Source organism: Myotis lucifugus, unplaced genomic scaffold (assembly GCF_000147115.1).
Source record: "Myotis lucifugus unplaced genomic scaffold, Myoluc2.0 scaffold_157, whole genome shotgun sequence".
Lineage (NCBI taxonomy): Eukaryota > Metazoa > Chordata > Mammalia > Chiroptera > Vespertilionidae > Myotis > Myotis lucifugus.
In genome coordinates this window covers 474,594-474,849 of record NW_005871205.1, presented here as the reverse complement: position 1 = coordinate 474,849, position 256 = coordinate 474,594, and positions in this window count along the sequence as shown.

The window sequence follows — 256 nt, the reverse complement described above, 5'->3', positions numbered from 1 at the left end:
ATCCAACCCCCGTGGAAAACGTTAGAGCCCCAATTATAGAACAATATTTAACGTACCACCACAAAACTTTTTTCTTGCTTTTTTTAGTTTGGGTACTGTCCTCTGTCCTCACCCTCCGCATGGCACTGGTGAATAACCACACTAGGTGGGGAAGATGACCTGCGAGGGGGAGCCGATGGATGGGATCACTGACGCGCTCGTGATAGCACAGCGGTCTAAAACGTCGAGCGGGGGAAGAATTCTTTCACCCGGCCTC